The sequence below is a fragment of the Dermacentor andersoni genome, chromosome 5 (assembly GCF_023375885.2).
Source record: "Dermacentor andersoni chromosome 5, qqDerAnde1_hic_scaffold, whole genome shotgun sequence".
Taxonomy (NCBI): domain Eukaryota; kingdom Metazoa; phylum Arthropoda; class Arachnida; order Ixodida; family Ixodidae; genus Dermacentor; species Dermacentor andersoni.
Genome location: NC_092818.1, coordinates 51,171,684 through 51,195,853, shown reverse-complemented (window position 1 = coordinate 51,195,853; position 24,170 = coordinate 51,171,684). Strand labels below are relative to the sequence as shown.

The following is a 24,170-nucleotide window of genomic DNA, read 5'->3' as shown; positions in this document are numbered from 1 at the left end:
TGCCACCCGGTGCAAACCTCGGGGCAGCGTCACCCCCTGCACGTCGAAGGCCTTGCGTCTTTTTCCAGCCTTAACGAGCTTCCGCGCTAGTTTGAGCTACTATCGGTCAGTCATATAATATCGGAAGGGAACAGGCGCGGTGCCAGACAGCAACGTGACAGCAACGCGCAGTGACAAAAAGTCCGTCCCGTTCCTCTGCGTTCCTGTTCCGGTCGTTGCTCTGCGTCGCTTGTTCCCGCCGTGAGCTCGAGGTCACGGGCTCGATCCCGTGACTGTGCGATCCCGTGCGCTCCGCGGAATGCCAAAACGTGCCTTGGGTACAGTGGAGTTCGGCGTTGTTAGTGCGGACGGCTGCATGCAAGGGTCGCGCGGGGTGGTCAAAAGAGACGCGCGGTTCGACACCAAGACGGCGGCGATTTATAGCCATCGGGGGTGGGGGACCCGCGGTCTACGAAGAGCGCGTAAGCGGGGTGACTGTGTGTCGGGCTTCCGCCAGTCGGTTCGCGGAAGCAGTGCCCTGGCCTTGAAGTCAACCCCTCGTCGCTGAACCGCTCTAGGCCGAGACATTCGCAAACTGTCCAGATGCCCCAACGGAGCGTGGAAGTGCTTTCTTCGGGGAAGTGTGTCTTTTGCGAGCTTGTGAGACAAAAGGGGACTCGTTGCACTGCAAAGGATTTGTGGCAACGGCCTGGACGTATTGGAACTCCCGATAGTGTCACCTTGGAGCCCCGTTGTGTGTACACTGCGCGCACCGCAGTGTGATTGGACGAACGATGGGGCGAGGGGGTTGCTGGGGATGCTTTTATGTACGTGCGGGGCCGTTGGAAAGGATTCGGTGGAGATGCGGCTGAGAAAGAAGACCAAAATTCTAACATGTTACTCGTAGTGATGTCCGTGTAAATACTTTCCTTTCTATCGCTTGCCTATTCTATGTTAATAAACAGTTAACCCCATTCCAATCAGCGTCACTGGCTTGCCCACTGTAATGTGACTTCGCGACACCCATAATATCTTCAAGTTTCCCTCACTGACATCGAGGCGAACATCAACTGGCGCAGTCGACAGGATCGCGACGTCTTTCTACTGAAGGCAAGTGACTTGTTGGTTGCTTGGGCGGAGAGCAAGCAGGCGCGGGAGCATTTGGAAGCCCCAAGAAAGGACACGACATCAGCGTCGGAAGGACGGCGCAGAAAGCTACGAGCAAGGCTGCAAGCTGGACAGTCTGCAGCAGGCTCATTGTTGCTGAGCGGAGCTGCAGGAATCTCGGAGACGCACACCACAGTAATGCCGGAGATGCCACAGGTGGAATAGCGACGTAGCGCAGCGGAGTTCGAGTCAGCAAGACTGACAGGGTGAACCGCAGGAGCGCAGAAGACGTCAAGGGTTCCACAGCGACGCAGCGCCGCGGAGTTCGAGTCGGCAAGGCTGACGGGGTGAACCGCGGGAGCGCAGGTGACGTCACAGGTGGCACAGCGACGCAGCGCCGCGGAGTTCGAGTCGGCAAGGCTGACGGGGAGAACCGCAGGAGCGCAGGTGATGTCGAGGGCGGCATAGCGACGGTGGCGGCGTGGAGTTCGAGAGCAGTGAGCAGCCTGGAAAAAGGAACTGGAAGTTTGCGGAATAGTTTCGCACCGGACAACTATCAGCGGTTGCTGCGACAGAGAGCTGTCAGGAGCACCCAGGAGGACCAACACCCCGGAGAGGCAGTCCAGGCGGCGGAGACAGGAATGGTCAAGGTAGGGCACTTTTCTGTTGTCTCTTGGTCCACCTTGTCGGGCTAGCGCTTAAGTGATATTCTCGAGTTAAAGGGAAGTTTGTAGGACATCTCACGATGGCGGAGAGCGACATGGCTGCCGCAGGGGCTGGTCAAGAAGGGGAAGATGTACCCATTCGACAGAGTGAGCAATTGCTCACAAAAGAAGTGTTTGAGCTTGAGAAGCTCAGACTAATGCTAGAGATGGAAAAAATTAAGCTCGCTCAAATGCAGCTACAGCCGCTGGTGGATGCACAGCGCGGGCAAAGGCAGTTGTCGGGTATCAAGCTGGGGGAGTATGCGAAACAATTGAAGGCAGTTCTTGCTCCAATGCCAGAGGCGGATCCCACAGTGCCCGCATGGTTTAAAAGCGTGGACACTCTCTTTGAAACATTGCAAATCCCCGAGGATATTCGTGGAGTGATATTGCTGCCGTTCCTGAATGAGAAGATGAGAGCATTTGTAGCAAGCGAGTCGGACGGTAGTGTAATGCCTTACCCTGAACTGAAAGAAAAAATTCTAAAGGAACTTAAAATGACTCCTAATGAGTATCGGCGCTTATTCCTTTCTGTAAAGAAAGAACAGGATGATTCATGGCATCAGGTGGCGACCAGGTTAGAAACTTTGTTCTCATACTACCTAAAGAGTAGGGATGTCACAACCTTGAAGGATCTAAAAGATTTGGTTATCGCCGATAGGTTTAAACAAATATTATCAGAGGAAGTAAGGACATACGTCATGCAGAATGAAGTCACGCACTGGCTTGTTGCTAGCGAAATTGCCGAGCTAGCCGAGACATATGAGGAAAGCAGACGTGTGGGCTGGATCCGAGAGCGTTCGGATAAGCCACTTTCTGAAGGAGACAGACGCGTGGGGAGGACGAGTGGCCAAACAGGGAATGCAGGCAAGAAACTTCGAACGGGAGCTATCCGATGCTTCCAATGCAAGAAATTTGGACACTACGCTAGCAATTGTCCAGACCCGCGGCACGGTTTCGAGAAGGTGCAGCCCGAGGAAGAGAACAGCAAAATCGTAGCGAGGGCGGAGATAATTGTATCTGACAGTTTTCAGCCGCAGGTGGAGCAGTGTGATAAGGTAAACCACCAAGCCGCGTCGGAGGTGTTAAACTGGGTCGATCTGGAAGTTGGGGGGAATTCCGTCAGGGCTTGTCTCGATTCAGGTGCAGAGATAACTGTGTTGAGGACAGAGACGGTACCCGAGGCTTGTAAGGGCAAGAGTTCAGGTAAAATTAAGTTAAAGGGCGCATTTGGTCAGGTTGTTGACGCGGACCTGCTTTATCTACCACTATCCCTAGCCGGAGAGGAGGGATGCAGACACCAACAGGTGCTGATTCTGTGTGCAGTCACTGATGTGTTGTCAAAAGGCATAGGTGCATTGTTAACGCCAGAGGCACACGAACTTCTGGAAAGTGCGAAAATGGAGCTGGATGAAGAAGCGCAGGATAGAGCCACTCTCGAGCAGGCGTTTATCACCACAGAAAATGCAGTCGCACACTGGCCAGAAGGGGGTCCAGAGCTCGATGACGACGAAGAGGCGGAGGAGGATGTTATGATTGCGTCCGTCGGCCTGGCTGGAAACGAAGCTATGGGTTCGGATGATGCATCTCCTGCTGCCAGCTTCAGGGTCGAGCAGAAAGAGGACTACTCGCTGTGTGAAGCATGGAAGCAAGCAGCAGACGGTACGCATGGAATGAAAGTACAAGATGGTATGCTTTTTCATGACGAGAGGATTAACGGCCAACTGCACAGGCAATTAGTGTTGCCCGAATCAAAAAGGAAAGAAGTTTTAGAGCTTGCGCATGATAGACCCAGTGGCGGCCACTTCTCTCAGAAAAAGACGAAGCAAAGGCTTAGGAGCGCATTCTTTTGGCCTACTATAGTTGCGGATGTAAAGCGCCACTGTCGAACTTGTCATACTTGCCAGACATTTGCACGACCGTCATTTAAAGACAACGTGCCTATTACCCCATTGACGAGGCCTGAGCGACCCTTTGAGGTTGTATACATTGACTGTATAGGGCCACTTGACCCGGCATCGATGCGCGGGCACCGCTATGCCTTGAGTGTGGTGGACTTATGCACAAGGTGGGCGGAAGTGATTCCCTTAAGGAGCCTCACTGCGAAAGTGACGTGTCAGGCGTTGATAGAAGTGTTCTCGCGGTACGGGACGCCTGAACTGATTTGCTGTGATCAAGGCACCAACTTTGTGTCAAGGTTAACACAGGAACTCATGGAGCGGTTAGGGGTGAAGATGCGGTTTTCCACTCCAGAGCACCCGCAAAGCAACGGAATTGTTGAAAGGTGGAATGGCACCTTTAAGGCAATGCTCCGACACGTTGTCCATGATCACAAAGGGGACTGGGACCGCTACGTTCCGTGCGTGTTATGGGCGTATAGGGAAGTGCCTCATGATATAACAGGAATTTCGCCATTCGAATTGATGTTTGGCCGAGCACCGCGTGGGCCGCTTGACATCCTTCGGCAAACATGGACTGGAGAGTGGACACTACCTACGGGGTTGAACAAGCCAGCGGCGCAGTACTTGAGGGATCTCAGGACTAAGATGGCAGAAGCATCGGCTAAGGTTAATGAACATTCTGAGCCGATTCAAAGAAGGTACGCTGAGAAGTACAATTTGAGGGCGAGGGAAAAGCAATTTGTCATAGGTGATAAGGTTCTAGTGTTGGATGGTGGTCAAATAGGCAAACTGCAGCCAAAATGGAAAGGGCCAGCGGTAATAAAGGAGAAGAAGCGGGACAACAGTTATGTTGTGCAGTTTGAAGAGGGAACGAAGTGGGTGCATGCGAATCGCCTGCGGCCATACATGGCGAGATCCTATAATGTAGGCGTAGTGTTTGAATCGGACGAAGAGTTCGGTGCAGTAACGCATGCCCCCTGTCCTGCAGTGAAGGAAGAAAACGTACAGTTCCAAGTGGAGAATGAGACATTAACGGCGCGACAGTGTGACGAGCTACTTAGAGTTTTAGGAGAAGCTCAGGAGGTATTCTCTCAACGACCAGGTAAATGCTTGGTAGGTTCACATAGAATTGCACTGCTTCCAAATGCAGCACGGGAGAAAGCACACCTGTACAGGGTGCCAGTGGCATTCCGCAAGGAGATTGAGCGACAGGTTGCTGAACTGCAAGACTGGGGCTTCGTGTATCCGGTAGACAGCTCCTTCGTACACCCAGTAGTGTGTGTAGCCAAGAAAGACGGCTCATTAAGGATGTGTGTTGACTACAGGAAATTAAATGCAGTGACAGAGCCTGACAGCTTTCCTATGTCGAATATGACTGAGTTGTTGTACGAGGTAGCGCGTGCCAGCTACATATCTGTGCTAGATATGACTAGGGGGTATTGGCAGATAGCTCTAGAGGAGGAGTCGCAGCGACTCACCGCTTTTGCTACACCTAAAGGTTTGTATGCTTGGAGAGTCATGCCGTACGGGTTGAGAAACTCGGCCGCAACTTTTCAGAGAATTATGAATGATGTCTTACGTGAGCATTCAGAATATGCCATGGCATATATTGACGACGTGGCTGTATTTTCTACAACCTGGGCAGACCACATGCTGCATTTGGGAAAGGTGTTGGCCACTCTCAGGCAGGTGGGTCTGACGGCGAATCCTGCTAAGTGCAAGTTCGCACAGACAAAGGTGAAATACCTTGGTCATGTCGTCGGATCCGGGACGCATTCCCCCGATCCAGATAGGGTGAGTGCCATCTTCAAACTGCAGGCGCCGAAAACCAAGAGGGATCTTAGGAGTGTGCTGGGCCTTTTTAACTATTACCGTGAATATGTTCCCGAATATTCTAAGGTGGTGCGCCCGCTAACTGACTTGACAGGCCGTAGGATACCTAAGGTGATCCCGTGGAATGAGGAGGCAGAGAATGCATTTTGCGCTGTAAAGAACGTATTAGCATCGCTGCCGCAGTTAGTGGCGCCTGATCATGATAATGAGTTTCTGTTGACAACCGATGCCTCCGAGATAGCGGTAGGGGCTTGCCTATCGCAGCTTGTGGAGGGAGAACAAAAGCCAGTCGCATTCTTGAGTAAAAAGCTAACAGCATCACAGGCAAAGTGGTCAGCCATAGAGAGAGAGGCGTTTGCGGTCGTGTGGGCGCTGGGGAGGCTGGACACCTGGCTATTTGGAGCAAAAATAAAGGTGGCCACCGACCATAATCCGCTAACGTTTTTGGCCGGCTCCGCATCCACCAGCCCAAGGCTGATGCGCTGGTCACTTGCGCTACAGAAGTATGAATTAGAGATAGTTCACATAAAAGGCACGGCAAATCGATGTGCAGATGCGCTGTCGCGATTAGATGATGGTGAGGGGGAGTAAAAGCCTGATACGGGAAGTGCGCAGCCACTGTGGCTTTGCTAAGTGCTTGTGTGTATAGGCTTGTGTGTATAGGCTTGTGTGTGAGTGCATGCGGGTTAGGAAGCACGTGCCCAATTCTAGTGTTCGCGGGTGCTGCTGTCGACAGACCTCACGGTCGACAGCGAAGCTATTTTTGTTGTTTCTACCGCGGATGCATGGTGGACCTGACAGCAGATTTGTGCCCTTCCATTGTTAATTGCAAGGACCATTCGTGATGTGCTGTGTGGTGTGTGCGGGTGGTGTGTGTGTGAAATGTCACGCTGACAACAAGTATCCCCGTGACATTCTTGGTGGGGAGGAGTGGAGTTCGGCGTTGTTAGTGCGGACGGCTGCATGCAAGGGTCGCGCGGGGTGGTCAAAAGAGACGCGCGGTTCGACACCAAGACGGCGGCGATTTATAGCCATCGGGGGTGGGTGACCCGCGGTCTACGAAGAGCGCGTAAGCGGGGTGACTGTGTGTCGGGCTTCCGCCAGTCGGTTCGCGGAAGCAGTGCCCTGGCCTTGAAGTCAACCCCTCGTCGCTGAACCGCTCTAGGCCGAGACATTCGCAAACTGTCCAGATGCCCCAACGGAGCGTGGAAGTGCTTTCTTCGGGGAAGTGTGTCTTTTGCGAGCTTGTGAGACAAAAGGGGACTCGTTGCACTGCAAAGGATTTGTGGCAACGGCCTGGACGTATTGGAACTCCCGATAGTGTCACCTTGGAGCCCCGTTGTGTGTACACTGCGCGCACCGCAGTGTGATTGGACGAACGATGGGGCGAGGGGGTTGCTGGGGATGCTTTTATGTACGTGCGGGGCCGTTGGAAAGGATTCGGTGGAGATGCGGCTGAGAAAGAAGACCAAAATTCTAACATGTTACTCGTAGTGATGTCCGTGTAAATACTTTCCTTTCTATCGCTTGCCTATTCTATGTTAATAAACAGTTAACCCCATTCCAATCAGCGTCACTGGCTTGCCCACTGTAATGTGACTTCGCGACACCCATAATATCTTCAAGTTTCCCTCACTGACATCGAGGCGAACATCAACTGGTACCGTGCGTCAGAGGTTCACGCTAACTAGAGAAACCCGAGGTAAATAAAAAAAATAATCCGGGGCCCCGCACTACGGCGTGCCTCATAATGAGACCGCGGTTTTGGTACGTCAAGCGGCAGAATTTAATCATTTTCTTGTCGCCCTGCTACTATACAAGCGTGATTTATTCATAGAACATTAACGTAACGCTCTTCCTTAGTTTCGCTTTATTGTAGAGCATTGGGTGTGTTTTTGTTTATTTGTTGTTTGTTTTTTAACTATAACTAACCAAACGATTAAAAAAGAAAAGAAAAAGCACAACCTACTCCACCGCCCAATACTCGTCGCTGGGATCCTCACCCTTGCGGAAGCGACACAGCCGCAACTACACACGCAACAGAAGTGAGAACCGAACACATGCCGGGAGATAAACAAATAGTAAGCGCAAGACCTGGACATTGATTCGGTAGCCGCGCGAAGAAAGAAATAGAGGGGAGAGAGCTGCCAATCAACCGCTGCCAGAGTGCCGTGAGAAGAAATGGCCGCGAAAGCGAGCGAAATCTCGGGATACATCTGGCAACAGACCAGCTTCTGCGCGCCGCATGCCCTGACAACGGGTGGCCGTCACTGCATTATAGCCTAGCGCGCACGCTCCAAGCCTATCGTAACATTCGAATTCTCCCTCTTCTTTCTTCTCTTCATTTTTTTTTTCTCTTTTCCCTCTCTTACTCCGGCTGCTCCGATACGAAGGTCATGACCCTGACGTTCCTAGCACACGCCCGCTGCGGAGGTCTAACTATACAGGACGGCTCGAGAAAGGAACGGCACTGCAAAAGGACAGCGATAGCCGAGAGAAAAAAAAAAAAAAAAACGAAATGCCTAGGTACGGCACATTGGTCGGTCATCAATCAAAACTTGGGGGACGGCCGCTCGTTTTCTTTTCTCTCTTTTCCCTGTTTTCTCTTCCGGCTTCTCCGACGACTGCGCGGTCGCGCGTGCCCCGTAGAGCACACGACCACCGGCAGGTGAGGAAGGAAGCGAGCGAGTAGAGCCCGAGACGTGGCTCGTACGGAGAGATGTATCCAGAACGAGCGAGGCTGGCGGAGGGAAAGGCCGCGCATGCAGGCCAGCGAGTGAGCAAACAAACAAAGCGAAACCGTAAGGGGAAGACCCGCTGGTGAAGGCGGCGGGGGGGGGGGGGGGGTCGGAGGAGTGAACGAGACCTTTGGCCCCGGCGCCGTGCCTTCCACGAAAGGCGGCAAAACACACACAGCGGGGCCCGCAAGAATGGAAGGAGGTGGACACGGAGACTCAGCGGGAAGCGTTAAGGCCCAGGGAAAACGAGACGAAGAGGACGGGCAGATTACGGTGCGGTCGGTCCGCCTGGCTGCTTACTTTAGCCGCAGGCGCGCGCGGTCGCCTCCTTTGCCGCGGTCGTTTACCCCTTTCTCTCCCTCTATTGCCCGTTTTTCTGTCCAAATAGTCCGCACGGACTCTCCGGGGACGCGCGAACCCCTCTCACGACGGAGACACAAACACACGCCGTCGCAGTGTGACGGAAGAGCGGCGGAGTCGTGACGACGACGGAGTCGGGCGCGGATAAAACAAACAAACGCACACATCGTGGCCACCTCGCGCGGAGACGGGGTGGAAAGGTCAACGCGACGGGCGTTGAGCCGGCGCACAAATTGCGCGAAGGCCCGGTCGACGACTCCGAGTGCCCAGACAGAAAACGCGACGTGTCGCCTCTGTTCGCGCCGACGGAGAAAGATTCAGCGACGCCCATCAGCTTCGCCGGACGGCTTCGGACGCCGGACAGAGCAGGTCTCGCACCTACGGTCTCTCCGTAGGTCTCGCATAATCAACTACCCCCGCGACTTCTCCAACTCGTTATTTTCACCAACGCTGTGCGGAACGAGCCGGCCGACAATTTGCGACGGCAAGCACAGTGCAGCCTGCAAAAGACACGGGGCCATCGAACCCTTACGAGCAACTTCTGTCCTCGTCACTAAGTCGGCAGATCTGCTGCCGAAATCGGAATACCAGGGGCTAGAACTCAGCAAGAGCCCGTGCGCTGTCAGACGTGTGGCTCTCGCCGGTAGACCTAGTTCAACGCGCAATGCACGTAGCATGTATAGAGCGCCGTCCGTCATCGGACTTGTCCGGCAACGCCTCCCGCCCATGCATATTCAGAGCACGTCCGCTGCAAGCTTTCTTGCATTCAGTGCTCGTAATTCATAACTCCCGGAGATGTATTGCTTGAAGAGACCACACAGAGATACATGTTTAGATAACGCGCATTAGTGAATTACGGTTCTGCAATATCTGGAAGGGAAATAGACTAAAGTTTATCGAATAAAAGAAAGAAAGCTCGTATCTTGGTGGGTCCGTCAGTCCAGGGACCTGCTGGTTGCATGCGCGAAGGAGGCGTCGATATAAGCGGCCAGTCCTTGATATTGTAGTTAACGTCGGTCACTTGGCGGTTGGGGTGAGGTTAGATGCCCGGAGGAAGGAATGAGGGCGGTGTTCCACAATGCCCGAGTATGTGCAGCGTGTCTGTGTATTGGCCGCAGTTCCCCCACCGAAGTGGGGCCTCTACATCTGGATGTTGGATAGGAAGATAGCGAGAAGACCACTCTTACCGCAATGGAAGGTTCGGTAAGCCAGAAAATATGCCGAAACGGACTTGCGGAGTCACCTTGTTATAGTGCTCCCTCCCGAGCTGTCTGTGACGCCGTAGATTTTGACAGCACCAGCTTCAGTCGTCTGTCCGCAAAGAAGGACTGTACCACCATTCCGAAGGGCAGAAACGTAGCAAGTCTCGAGAATGTTCTGGAGCCGGAACGCCCGAAATAAGAGAAACTATTTGGAAATTAATGGCGCTACACACTGATCTCTGGGTACTGAACTTTCGGCGCCAAATTATATAAAAGTAAATAATTAAGGAGACAGAGGTGGGTAGGGGGGGAGAAGGGGGAGAACGGCTAACCATTTTCACCACTGGTATAACCGATCCCTTTCAGGCCAGATAATTAATATTCAGTTTCCAATGAACGCCTTTTACAATCTAAAGTGATTCAGTGTTCCTCGAAGGCCAGATAGAGGGAAGGGCCCGCATACGTAGGAGCCACGTGACGGCCTTGTCTCGGAACAGGCGCCACGTATTGGTGCGTCGAACAAAGCGCAGCACGCGTTGCAGACGGGACGGCAATAAAGCACGCGCGCGCTCCTGTAGCGGTTCACTGCTAAGGAAGAAGCACCGCAATGAGAAGAAGAGGAAGCACATTTATGCGGGAAAGGGAGGGGGGGGAGGGAGCGGCTCGACGCCATAAACAGCCCGCAGTAAGCAGGCCACGACGACGACGACGTCCAGAGTTCGACCCCGCAGATCCTTACAACAGCAACGCGGCACGCTTCGGGACGGCGGCATGCCCGCGCGTGAGCCAGCGAGGCAGCAGCAGCGCTCGCTCGCTACGGGCCACACAAACAGCAGCTGCCGCAACGCGTGGTCCGCGCTTGTTTTCCGCCTCTCGTTCGCCCGAACCCCCCTTTGTGCGCAGCGTAAAGGTCCACCGCCATCCTTCTTCGAGCAGGGGGGGGGGGGGGGGGGGGGGGGAGGCGAGCCGCGCGAGCCTGGGGCGGACCGCTACGCGCCCTGTGCGGGTACCTCTCGGTTTTCCTTTTATAGCGCGAGCTTTATTTCTCCGGCCGAGGAGCGGGTTTCGGCCGTCAAGACTCCTCCACTCCCCGTTGTATGTAGAACGCTCGCCGGGCACGCACGGGCGTCGGGAGCAGAAGAGAAGGACGCGCGCACGAGGCCGCGATCGGCGGCTTGTTCGCACACGCGAGTCCGCGTGATCCGCCGAGGGGCTCTCGTTCGGACTCGATCCTGGCCCCTGCTTGCTACAACCTGCATCCGCGTGCTGACGGCACGAATGCTGCCATCGTTGCATCCGTGGCCGCGCATTGCAGAAGTGCTCTCGAGTGTTCGATTGATTGATTGATTGATTGATTGATTGATTGATTGATTGATTGATTGATTGATTGATTGATTTCACTAACTGATGCCACAAGGAGGACTCTGCGACGGCTCAGGAGAAGTTTGACCAACCGCGGGTTCTTTAGCCGCGTTTACGTGAATCCGACAGTGTAGAGCGTGTCCCGTTTCCTAGCGAATCGCTGTATTTACGCGACGCGACGGCGTTCGCACGTTGAGCATTCCTCCGCGTCCGACACGAAACAAGCCGGACCCTCCTGCCGGCGATTTGCATTCCGCCTGTGAATGGAGGAGAGAGCTAGCGAACAGCGGCAGCACCCCCACCCCCCTTCTCTCCTTCAAAAAAAAGGAACGTTCGCGTGCGCCGCGTGAGACGACTGTCTCATGGATGCGATTCGCCTTCCGAGCGCATTTTACGCTATAGAAAGGCGATGCGGCGTGGCACATGTTGTTAACATGCACCCAGAACTAGCTACATCGGTTGTTTTCTTTGTCTTTTTGCCACAGTCTGAATCCGAACGAAGCGGCCGGACATTGAAGCAGCGAGCCCGTGCTATAGCCCTAGGCCAATTTGCGCTCACTCCGCAGCCCAACGCCATGGCTACCAAGCCATTAATGTAGAATGTATGGGTCCTCGTCGTGACCACGCCGCAGCAAAAAACAGCTACGAGTGCTATTTGCAGAACATTGGACAAGACTCGATGCTTTAGAGAGACGAGTATGTTATTAAATTGCGTGTACGGATCCCCATTTCCCGGTCCTTATTTTTCACCACTCTTCTTGTGTCCTTTCCTCCTCTCGCTTGTGGATATAATAGCAGGTCAGAAGACACTAAATAAGGCTGACATCTCTGGTTTTACTATACAGGTTTTGCTCACTCTGTAAAAATATGCCCTGCACCTATACGAAATCCATGTCGTCCATCCTCCGCGGTTCTTATACCTAGAAAGAGCCGTTAATATATCGAACCAAATATTAAGGGTTCCTGCCGCGGACAAGTCTATCTACAGTGATTATATATATATATATATATATATATATATATATATATATATATATATATATATATATATATATATATATACACGCATCAAGTTTAGGGAAGCCGTTTCGGGCTCCTCGAGGTTTCACCACACACAAACACTGCGTTATATGCTTCGAGAATTATACAAAAACGGCTTTATGGACAGTACACGCGAGTTTTGCAATCTTATTTTTATTTCTAATAAACAGGACCACACAGGACTTCGTCCTGCGTGGTCCTCTTGCATGCCGCACTTTCAGAAAGCACGCACGGTGAGGTCAATTCCGCGTCGTCAAGGGCAGCCGACCCTCTACCACATACCGTCGAACTTTAAAATTCGTAAAAAACCCCACACAGATGACACCCACGGAGGAGCGGGGAATAACACTCATTTATTTTTTTAAAGCTCACTTTGAGAACGCGCCTTTAGGATGCTACGCACTTTATTAACGATGATTTGCCCTGAGACCACCAGCATGCCAAGCAGCCACAGGCTTAGAACAGCCACGACTGACAAGCAACACAGCTCCCAGCGTACACTTTCGCAGCGAATTTGCCTTAACGGATTTTCCCAGCTTACGGTCGGAGAGAGCTTATTCATAATAATGTGGCGTCGTTCCACCATTAAAATATATCCAACGGTGGGGTTGCATACCGACGAGCGAAAATTTGTCGGGAATAAGATTTGCTTTTCGCACAACTTGACGCAACACTCGCGAAACCGTAGAACGAGCCCGAATTCGCAAATTTTACGGTAATTTTGGGAGAGTTTGGCAGCTATGCTCTACAGCCACAATCCTCTTGCTCGAAGCGTCCGAATTCCCGAATAACGGTCGAGCCACAATTTCCCGCCGTCCCTTCGGCATGCCTCCCATAGCCGGACACAACAAGGCTTTGTTGGATGTTTGGGCACTATCCGAATGTACTTAAGAAAGCGAACAGTCACTCTTACACTGCTTGACTTCAGTACCAGCTTTCCATTTTCATATACTAGTAGGGTAAAATGGTGCTGGATTAAAACGTTCTAGCAGCATCATTCATTATACTTTATAATTTTAATCTCCAAAGCACTCATAGGTCTCTAAACAGAGCAAGCCAATAGGTCTCCGCGCCATATTTATTTATTTATTTATTTATTTATTTATTTATTTATTTATTTATTTACTTATTTATTTATCATTACTGGTATCCCTCTAAGAGGGTTCTTACTCGGAGGGTAAACAAGTGAAAATAAACATGCATTCTAGGTGGACAGAGACATCAAGGGGCATTATAACGCAAAACTATTCGAATATGTTTTTATTCCAATCTCCAGACGTCAAATTTGCGTAAGCGCCAACGCAAGCACCGGGCGGTCACCCGCAGGGTTATCTGAACAGACCAATCAAACGCTCACCTCGTACATAGGAGGTCACTTTTGTTTGCTTGAAAAACGAATAACATTGCCTACATGCACTGAGCGGCTTGTCTTATCTAGTTGGCTGACAAGAGGCGAGGAGCACGCTCAAGTGGAGAGGGATTCAATAGGGCCGGACCACTGCACTGAAAATCGATAACCGGATGAAGAAGGTGGTGCCGGCGTCTGCGATTGGTCCGCTTTCCCTTACTTAGCTTGCGGGGGGCTGGTCGAAAATCGCGGCGGCATGCAACGGAAGCTTAAGAATGACGCCAAAACGGATCCTCAGCAAAAAGAGTTGGCAGAATGAGGTCGCAAACGTGCCGAAAGTGCTCGAAAACGTTACACGGCCACACAAGGAGTTCTATTATACGCAAATGAACCCATGCTCTCCGGCAGGTGCGAGTAGCAAGCGCCTAAGCGATCGGTGGCAGCCATCTTTTGTTCCTTTCCGAGCGGGGCAGCCTGCGGCTATTCAGAAGAAAATTCAGCTTTGTTCGGCATATTAATGCATCTTTAATGCGTACACGTCACTTTGACATGGTGAGTTTTCGAGGTTTTGTGACGTCGCGTGACGGGCAGGTGAAGTGGGTGCAGCCTGAAAACTTTTGACCATTGGCGGGGGCTAATGGCGAGAAGGCGTCGAATCAGAAATAAATATATTTTTCTTTTTCCGGTCAAATCATGCATAAGCAGTATGTTCACGTCATATCAGATGAGGAGCTATCGCGGTTTTCGTGACGTCGCGTGACAGACAGGTGAAATGGGGGTGGTCCAAAAAAGTTTTTGACCAATCGCGGAGGGCTGATTACTGCACTGGAATAGAAAAGTTTGGAATAGTTTTACGTTATAGCGCCCAAGGTGCCGCATAATCTTGCAAGCACAGGACTAAAAGAAGTTAAAGCACACGCGAATTGCCTGTATTCGCTACATAGCTTAAAAACGTGCAACACAGTTCAAATACGGCCGAAAAAAAAGAGAGGAAAATAACAAGAAAAAACGGCGGAATGCATCACTGCGAGGAAGGTAAGACTGTATAATATAACTTTTTAATTTTTTATTATTATTTAGAACATACTGCTGCCAAGTAGACCAAGCAAATGAGGTTGTACATGAGCATGCATTACAACATTGTCCCCATGTTAACACACCGGTAGTACGAATCAAAACGTAAGTAATCGACCACACTCGGGATCAAACCAGTTATCACGGATATTTGCACAACGCTAAAAACGAAAACAATTAAAGAAGGAAACATCATCCATCATACACGCCGGTTTTATAAAAGAAATGTGCAGTTCCTCCAATTTGCGCGTATGCGTAAACGTGCAATAAGCGAAGTACAAAAGAATTACACGTCAAAGAGTGACTCGACTTCCCTCTCAAATATACTGCCACAATTATTTTATTTTATTTATTTGCGATACTTCCAGTCTCATCGAGACCAAAGGAGGTGGGGATTGCATTAGAAAGTTTTACAAAAAGAAACAAGGAGGTGATGCTACATGGTACAGTAAAAGAAAAGAAAACGAAAATAGAAAAAGCTTGCTTAACTGTTGCAGAAATCACCAATGAAGATGTGAAATACACATCGCTAGATGTGTATTTAACATCGATATGAAAGATGCTCATTGCGATTTCACATTAGATATGAAAACATGCTCTGGCAATGCATTCTACTCATTGATCATGCGTGAAAAAAACTACAATAATAATTAATGAACATTGTGATTAACACAGGCACTTCGTTTCCCTAGATGCCTTACATACATTATTTTATCAATTTTTTAGTTGCCCTTGTAGCGCTTGAAAAGCTATGCCTTCAATCGGTACGTTTGTCTACGTGTTCCCGACAGTTACTTCAGCATTCGCGTGACTGAGCCTGTCCATCGGTACCTATAGGAATCGTCCAATTTCTTTTATTGAAGTTACTTTTAACACAGATTACACGAGTAGTCATAGCGAAATGTTGCGCTCATGTTGAAAATGAGCAATCAGTAAACCAACAAAAGCGGTATGAACCGAGAAGAACAAATTGAGGCAAATACACGCTCTGACTGTCGTTCCCATGGTGAAGGGTGAAGGACGAAAACTTGCATTTCGTGTATGTATACACTATATATCCCCACGGTGCCCTAGCTCTGGGGCTACATAGACCAACCGCAGATGGAACTACGGGGCTAGCCCGTCCGTCGTCCTCTTTCCTGCCTTTCTATTGCGCTAATTCGTCTCGAATAAAAAAATACAACCCGCTTGTTCCGAAACACAAGTTCTGATAATTCCTTCCGTCAACCCTTCTATATATGCGGCGCTGACGTCTGGGAAAGTCATAATTTACGACGGTCTCTCTTGCTGCAGCATCGTTTTCTGCGGCAACTCAATCACTCAACCCCCCCCGCCCCCGCCCCCGCCCCGCCCTACCATCGTGCAAAAATATTCAACAAACGCTGGTCGGTGACTGCAAAACGCCGTAAATCCTGAACGGACGAGGGCATGTGCAGGGCATGCCGCAGTCCCATTATGGCACGACACAATGCGTCGCCATACACGCGGGGCGAATCCGTTATAATTATGACGATGTTTCAGCGTTCATTTGTCTTTCTTTCTCTTTTTTTTTTTTTTTGCGAGGCCAATCACTGTCAGTGCGCGTTCGCCAGTCTATCCGCTCCTAGGTATAACAAGCGGTCCCTCCCCCCCCCTCCCCCCGCCCTTGCCGAGGATGCAATAAATAACGAAATGACGACGAGCGCAGCACGCATTCGAGCGGCCTTTTAGGGCAGGCGCCGCACGACTCGTACACACCACACACACACTCGCCATGTACACTCGACAGTAAGGACACCGCAAGAGTGGGCGCGCACGCATCGCGCCCTGGCGACCGCCGCTCGTGTGACCCACATGACCGCTGACCAGTGGCCGTCGACGCGAAAATGGCCCATTGTATATAACGCGCGCGGCCAACGACTCATCGCGAAGCCCTCGCAGCTCTATATTCGCAGGCGCGTCGATTGAGACGTCCACGGAAGGGGCTGACGTCTTCACTCAGCATGCCGCGAGATTGTGGGCGCGGTAAGGGTGCTTGATGGGATTCGTGTATTTAGCGCTAGAGAACACCCACAGCTTTTTTTGTTAGTTCCTTTTCACCAATTCTGGGGTATTATGTGCCAAAAACCACGATCTGCACACGAGGCAGGCCGTGGTGGAGAACTGCGGATTACTCTGTCTGACCACCTGGGTCAAAAAACCACGACTGCAACGGGGTGGCATTATTACATAATAAGGCGAAAAACAACTTCCCGCCGTCCTTAACCTACGCGCCGCTCGGGCAGGCCTACTTTAATACGCCGCGCGCAACCAAGGCAGTGGCGCGGGGGGGTTTGGACTAAGGTCACCGCGTGAGCACGAAGTCAGTGTGCGCGCACGCGGTGCGGCGGGGGAAAACAAAAGACGGCGCCGCTACAGCCGACACACGGGAGCGCCGAACAAGGCCCCGGGCGCCATCGATCAAGTCGCGCCAGGTAACGACGCGCGCCGGCTAGAGAGAGAGAGAGAGAGAGAGAGAGAGAGAGAGGTCGCACCTTGGCGCACAACAAGCGTACGCCGCGGGAGGAGCGGGAACACCGAGAGAGAGAGGGAGAGAGAGACTCGGACGATTAGGAACGGCTGCCACCGCTGGCTGACCAACAGCGGCAGCAGCTGATCGCCACCACCGCCACCATCAGTCTCGTTGCGGCTGCACCGTGCCCCCTTCCCCATCTCGAAGCGGCAGCCGACTTTTCGACGTGCACGACGCGCATATGAGCAACGGTATGGCGCGCCGCGCGCCGTTCCCGGCCCAACCATAACCCAGTTCCCTCGCAGCCGGCGGCGACGCCGTGCTGCTGCCAGTCGTTCGACCACGGAACTGCGGGCTGCGGGTATAAAAGCCCGCCATAGCCGCTATCACAGCCGCCGCGGACTGGTGTAGAACCACTCCGACACCACGATCCGTCCTCGGCCGGCCACCGGCTGACGCGCTAAGTTTGCCGACCAAGCCAGCTTCCAGTTGCGTGTACGGTTGCGCCAACTCCGAGACGCAATTGACTACAATACGGCGATTCCGTCGGCTAGATTCTGGTGCTTTACTTTTATAATCCATCCCCTCACGACCAGCCGATCCCGGCGATAACATAGCTGCTAGAAGGACTGACGAAGCGCAAAAAGGAATCGGGACAAAATCGTTAGGTATCTGCGCCCTCGTGACATCACGGACCTGGATAGGAGAAAGAAATTATTTAAAATGAGTTACTTGGATGTAAGTTATATCCAAGGGGGTCTTTGAAACCTCCTTGGTTGTATTACTTCACACACACACACACACACACACACACACACACACACACACACACACACACACACACACACACACACGCACACTGTCAAAGAAGAATTTTTAGGCAAAATGGAAAGATGCGTCACTTGCGTGGCGTGGTTACTTATAGTCTGATTAGTCAGTATGCTGTGTATGACGTCGACGTTGCTCTCTGCTTTCCAAAAATTAATTTTTTCGCTTCATGCACGAATTATACGTGTCACGATAAAGGACCCGAGGAGGTGAAAATTACTCCAGAGCCCATTGCAGGGACTTTTCCCACTGCACACGGTTTGCTCTGCGACGGAAAATCCCATCGGTTGTCCATGGAATTCAAGTAGCGTGTCTATAAAATTACGGCTTCACGCTTTAGACAGACACAGACTGTGCTTTATATGTATAGGCAAGAAAGAACTTGAACGCAAACTGGACTACATAAGATGCCGCAATGCCTACCCAAAACTAAGCCGCCGTGGTTGCTTACTGGCTATAGCGTTGGGCAGCTAAGCACGAGGTCGGGGAATCGAATCCCGGCAGTGCGAAAACGCCCGTGTACTTCAGGTAGATTAAGGTGCACGTTAACGAACCCCGAGTGGTCCAAATTTTCCGGAGTCCTCTACGACGGCGTGCCTCATAATCAGATCGTGGTTTTGGCACTTAAAACGCCACAACTTAATTTTTATATAAGACTATGTCATAAGGTTGTCGTTAATTCCCCCTGTGCGTATCACTCGAGAGCCTCATCATAAAACATGTTCCACACCGACATGCTCCAAATGCGTTGCTGTGTCGGGACAGCAACGCATTTGGAACATGTCGGGAGAGGAATGTTAGTAAAGAAAGCTTGTTTTTAAAAATTGGAATCGTGCAATATTCGTCGTCTGCGAGGAGACGCTCGCCTCGTCCCAGCTTGTGGAACTCGGTTCCGTCGTGTTTCAAGTTAGTAGACACTTTTAGCCTGTCCGCTATTCCGGTAAACGGGAGCGGTTTGGGCGGATTGCCGGATTTGCGGGGGCGTAGCTAGATCGCTGCAGCCGCCTGGTAGCATAGAGTTCAACCAGACAAACACAGAGCTAAAACTGCAGTAACCCACTATATCCTGCTTCGCTAGTGGTGGAAATTTTTGGCAGCGGCGTAATTGTGAGCACGATTACGCCATTGTCGAATATTTACACCAGCAGCTAAGCAGAATATATTAATTAGCTCTGTGTTTGTGTGGTTGAGCTTTGCACCACCAGCTGGCGCCACCAATCTGGCCGCTCACGTTTACGCCCCCGCTAAACCGGCAAACCGCCCGCACTTGCCGGAATACCGGGCGTAATTCCTGGGCACGAAGGCTGTGGGCGGTGGGGCGCTTCGGCGTTTGGGGCTTACAGTGCATCGTCTGCTCGGTCGATGATGACTTGCGCGAAAAGGAGGGACTGCAGTAAAGTATACTCTGCGCACACCTACGTCACGCACTAGATTTAGCTATTCTGAGAACGCTCGAAGAACATGTGCATTGATCTCGCACAAGAGCAAAGGGTTCGACCGACCCCATCTTGTTATGCAAAGAAAAAAGAAAGGACAGAATAGCGATCTGAGAACTCGGAACTGAACTTGCGAGCCATACGGGGTGGACCGATCACGTATATGGCAAGGACAAGGGCGGATAAAGAACAAAAAGAAAACAAATATCCAATAAAACAACTACCTACTTCCGTTAACGTGCGAACAGCAGATAATGAACTAAAGTTCGTTCGAACTGGCCAATCTCGCCAAGTCGAATGAGCCCGCGGGCCCACGGAAACTGACCGTCGAGAGTCGAAAACCTGCGAGTGCCGTTGCTCATGGTTGGTGGGCGAGACTGCCTTCCCCTGTGTCCTCCTGTTATTGCACAATATGCGAGTGATATAAGCCCTTGACATGCCATTAATGTAATTAGGGCTTCCACCCGCAGAGACAAAAAAAAAGCAAAACAAAGAAACTCTTCACGTTAGTATCTGGTTTCGTCACATAAACAGTTCCTATGCGTGAGAGAGATGAAAAGAGAAAAAGCAGGGGCGTTAGCGGAGACAGAAAATCTTGTTTGCCTCCCTTGACTACGGGGAGGCAGAAAGAAAAAACGAGACTTTCAGAATACGGAACGCAAGCTCGGTCTTGTATCAAAGCAGCCTGTGTACGCAAGCGGCAAGCAAACGTTTTGTGTGCTCTAATATAAATATCTCTAAGCGAAGGAACAGCCGTCGATATATTTCTGTATATCGTCCTTAACTAAGAAGTGTAACAATGCATACCGCAGCACCTTGTACTGCGACGGCCTGGTGAGGTAGTCATTCTAGAAACAGTTCGTTTCGAAAGTGGTTGATCACCTACAGCGAACGAGCTGAATTCTCGCCAGGGCAGGTTTTGATTGGCCTCGTACATGCTTTGTCTTGCCGGACGATAAAAAAAGAAAACATACCATGCAGGGTCAGGCACTTATCCGTACGGTAATACCGCAAGGGGGGAGAGAGAGAGGGAGAGAAAAGAGGACTTGAACGGGGGCTTGCGAAGCTCGGGCGGGAAAGCAAGGCAGCGCGCGTACAAAGAACTCTAACGCTAAAATTGCTAGTAAGAGAAAATTCCAATCAATCCTGGCACTGGTCAAATTATTAGTGAAGGCGGCCGGCAAGTGGTAAACAGCATTTACAAACGAGAATTTCCGCGAATTCCACCAAATACTGCGGAGTGGATTTATGCGTCACCCTCAGCCCTTTCTACACGGGGGCGATCTCGCACGAGATTTCGCACATGCGACGTCGTGGGTGCAGGAAGTATGCTATCGCATTCTTCATGCGTAAGAGAGTTCGGCGTTCTGGAAAGCTGAATTTTCCTGAGAAATCGCACATGCAGTGTGCATGGGGAACGAATAACGATAGGGCTCACGCTCGTCAGGCGCATCACGATGGCGTGCCCACTCGTTTTTGTTTGTTTGTTTGTTTTTGTTTTTTCATAATATAATGAAATCTGAAAATGAAAAACATTTCAGAAAGCCAACTCATTACTCTGCTTTGCGGGATAGGAATTCCGGAGGCCCGTATTCACCGAAGCGTTCTTACGCCAGAATCGCTCGGAACAGCATATGCCATGGGCTACGATTATGTTGGACATGTCATTTGCGAAAGCGGCCAGCCACTGCCCCGAGCAGCACATACGAAAGAAAAAAAATAGTTCAGTTTCACGAGGGCTTTCGTGCGTCGGCAGGAACGTGTGGCGTCGTTGACGTCATCGAGGAAGCAGAGCGGAGCCCGTGCAGCGTACACGAACACGCGGCGGATATAACGCAGTTCGGATATAGTGAATGACTTGAAATGGATAGCGTGAAAGGCTTCTTTTTTTGTTGTTGTTGTTGTTAAAGTCGTGGGTAGATACCGCAATAATTTATTATGCGTACGCAAGACCTCTCGTACAACGAAGGAATACACTACACGTTTATAGTGAAACTTTTCAAACGACCTCACTATAGGAAGTAGCGTCACTGGATACAGTAAAGCGTTTAACCGTGCGGAGGTGTTGCAGGCTACGGCAGCACGCTTCGGATATAGTGGAGGGCATAAGTACTAAGCTAGGAATAGCGAAGCGTGTGAAAATGCCTACGGTATAGCGAAGTGTTCGCATAATATGCAGCGATGCATTCGCAAAGACTGAAGTAGAAGTCAGGGTCGCTATTCACAAATAGCTCTTACGCCAGAGTTCTTCGTAAGAGCTAGTTTCGGCCAATCCTGATGCTGGACATATTACTATCAAAGGCGACCGGCAATTGGCAAAGAACACTTACGAGCAAATAGTTTCGTGAAATCTACCCTAAGGTATTTCCTATAAGGTGTGCAAACCAGACCGCAAGTGCAACTTACGAGTACACTGCATACGACAAAACGCGTCAGTGCATCTCGGGTATGGCGTACGAGTAGCACTGGATATAGTAGAACATCCAGAAGTCGCTTTTGAAGTTTGAAAAGCAGTTAGTAAGATTGCAGGTATGTTTCATTATCATTCTTACTTCATCAGTTTACGCCATATTTCAATAAAATCATCGCACAGTTGCTAAAGAAACCCTTGGATTTTTTTTTCTGGTTGATATAGCTTCGCCGACTTTGTGTATTAGTTGCCAAAAATTTTGCATACACCTGCGAAGGGTTTTCATTGTTTTTTTTTTTTTTTTTGTCGAAGTAGACTGAACTGATTAAGCCTACGACAGGACGGCTTCTCGCTGCAAGCGCTCGCCAACGCGAAAATCGTAAGTGCGCTAATCACAGCTACACGTGCGGCAATCACCAGCACCGAAAAGACGCAGCACAAAGCACCGCCTCACGTGAAACATGCATTAAGCGTCAAACTTTTGTCGGACCTGCGTTAGAGACGAATAATTTGGAGGCCCTCAATGGCTCGGCCAGTGAGGAACAAAAACTATATCTAGGGCACAGCTCGCCCGACGATGATCACGCGCAGAAAGCGTCCGTACACCTGTCTTGCGTCCGGCACGGCAGATGCGAAGCGTGCGCCAAACTGCACGCGCGCTATTACACCGAAAGTACCCGCCAATTGCAGTCCGTGCCGCGCTTGCTAATCTCGTTGGCTGACGCCCACCCCCGTGGAAATGCCCCCCATTCGTATAACTCGTGCAAGTCAGCCATTACGAGTGGCTGCTCAGACAATCTACCAACAGGACGAGACTGGTTAGACAACAAAGTGCGAACCTCGCTTTGAGGAGCGGGCACTAACGAACGCAGGGAAAAGGACATAAAAAGATAGTGTGATTGGACAGCTTAGTCTTTTTTTTTTTTCTTTTTTTTAAGTCTGCGCGCGTTGAGCGCCTAGAAATGTCAGGTTCGGTAGCACGCGGAGCGCTCCGTAAATTAGCGACCAACGGAAGCACAGCGCTTCTTTCAAGAAGCGAACGTCGGGAATCGAAAGCACGCGAACACTGCAGAGAAGGAGTTACAAACTTACCCGCCGGCATCGGGTACTGGCAGTCGGAAGTTCAAATATCACGCCGCTGGACCTCGGAATCGATGCGTCAAAAGCAGACGACGCGCGGACACAACAAATGAAGCCGACTATTCAGCGCACACTCGTAATCCACGGCTGTGCACGCCAAGAGGTGTCGCCGCGCACACACTTGCAGCCGGCGGCCGCAGAGGCTCACGAAATTCTTGCGAGGAGACGCGACGGGCGCAGATCAGACGAAATCCAGAGCACGCTCCGCTCCTAACAACGGCGCCGTCCGGTCGCCAGCGACCATTTTGAAGCCGCGGACGGACGCCGCCGCATCGCCGGCGGTCGCCGGGCGCGCTGCCAAGACTTTCGCCGGCCGCTCAGCCACTTGTTCGCATCCTCCGAGCCCTAACCCCACGGTCGACGCTGACGACACGCTAGGATCACAGCACCGACGCACTACCACAAAGCCAAAACTTGACAGGCAACAACTGCCGATGCAAACTGGACGGTCCACGCTCGACGATCGCTTGCGCGGTGTGCAAGTCTGCGGCGGCGGCGTCTGCGCTTCGCGTTCTTTACCAAAGAGGGCGCGCGCGTCGCAAGCGATGCCGGTGCTTTCTCATTGGTCGCCCTCGTCCGGTTTTTTTTTTTTCGGTTGACGCTCTCTCTGTTTTCTCGAAATGAGCGTCTGCTTTCCCACCAGCTGGCAAGGTGCGCTGTGGAGAAGAAGGCCTGCAGGCGGAAAGGAGGCGGCATCATGAGCGTGATTTTCGGCAGCGGAAAAAGTCCATATGGGTAAGAGCTTGATTTATGGCAGGGATTTGCTCTACTGCGACGTCCACACGGCTGGGCATATGTTTTGCTTTCGTTTCTTTCTTTTATTTTTCTTTGGGGAGGGTGGGGGGAGGGTTGACGGGGGGCGGAAGCAAATGCTGCCGCGTTGTGCTCATATACAGGGGCAGACGTGCACGTTCGCTCAGGTCTTGATTTATGCCCGTCCTGCGCCCTGTCCGACAATTTCTCAGGACTAAGGTGCTGACAGGGTGATAAGTTAGGGGCTACTCTTGAGAAGAAAATTATTATAATAACATCATCGGTTTACGCCCAACGTGGATAGACGAGAATAAGGTTCGTTGGAATTGCGTGACAGATGCCGGTTTTATATCGGAGTTCGCTGATACCGGCGACTTTGGGAAATGGGAGAGTCGCGACGGGCGCTGCATGTGGTCGTAAAGAGCCGCGATACTCGGTGTGCCCTTCCACGGTTTAGACGAGC

The 24,170-nt window shown here is 51.3% G+C and overlaps 1 protein-coding gene across 1 annotated transcript in view; it reads right to left on the bottom strand.

The window, feature by feature from the left end:
- Vang (Strabismus domain-containing protein Vang) overlaps positions 1 to 23,984 on the bottom strand; it is a 213,217-nt gene extending 189,233 nt beyond the window's left edge. Inside the window, exon 1 of the mRNA XM_050177609.3 lies at positions 22,907 to 23,984. The gene's annotated coding sequence lies outside the window, so the exon portion shown is untranslated. The remainder of the gene's footprint in view (positions 1 to 22,906) is intronic.
- Between the last annotated feature and the right edge of the window lie 186 nt (positions 23,985 to 24,170).